The sequence below is a fragment of the Aphanomyces invadans genome (assembly GCF_000520115.1).
Source record: "Aphanomyces invadans strain NJM9701 unplaced genomic scaffold supercont1.119, whole genome shotgun sequence".
NCBI lineage: Eukaryota > Oomycota > Saprolegniomycetes > Saprolegniales > Verrucalvaceae > Aphanomyces > Aphanomyces invadans.
In genome coordinates this window covers 53810-54358 of record NW_008580264.1, presented here as the reverse complement: position 1 = coordinate 54358, position 549 = coordinate 53810, and the positions used below count along the sequence as shown (strand labels likewise).

Below are 549 nucleotides of genomic sequence, written 5' to 3'. Positions count from 1 at the left end.
CGTAATCCTGCGGTGTTCATGTGTAGGTGGGGACGAGGTAGTTACGATGGAGGGGATGGTATGGTCGGTGTTCGGGCAAGGGGCAATGAGAGGCCAAGGTAGCTTTAGCATTATATTATTGCAATATAACTAAAACTAAACTTTAGTTTATTAAGTGCCAGCTTGGTGTAGTGGTTATCACATCTCGTTTACACCGAGTAGGTCGCCGGTTCAATCCCGGCAGTTGGTACTTTTTTTCGACTTTGATCTGGCATGTGTTGGAACTCCAAGAGGTTTATTATGGCTCGGCACCTGCTTGAGCTTGTCCATCTCAGGCACACGATAACTACTTCTTTGTTGTCTTGATTGCATATTTGAAATGACTAACGTCGTATTTTGCACTGTTCGAATTCAAATACCGGAGGGTTAAAGTTGCGACCGTTTCAATGATTCGAATGTATGTTGTGAAGGTCTTTGAATTTTTCCCGCCGTTGTTGACACACTAAGTTCGGCCCTATTGTAGCACATCATTGAGAACTTCCTGCGCTATTGGAGTATTCCTGCGCTATT

The 549-nt window shown here is 44.1% G+C and overlaps 1 non-coding gene across 1 annotated transcript; it reads left to right on the top strand.

Moving 5' to 3' along the window:
• The first annotated feature begins 156 nt into the window (after window positions 1–156).
• Window positions 157–229, top strand: H310_14989. The gene has a single exon. It is a non-coding gene; the product is annotated as a tRNA-Val (tRNA).
• Window positions 230–549: the final 320 nt, after the last annotated feature.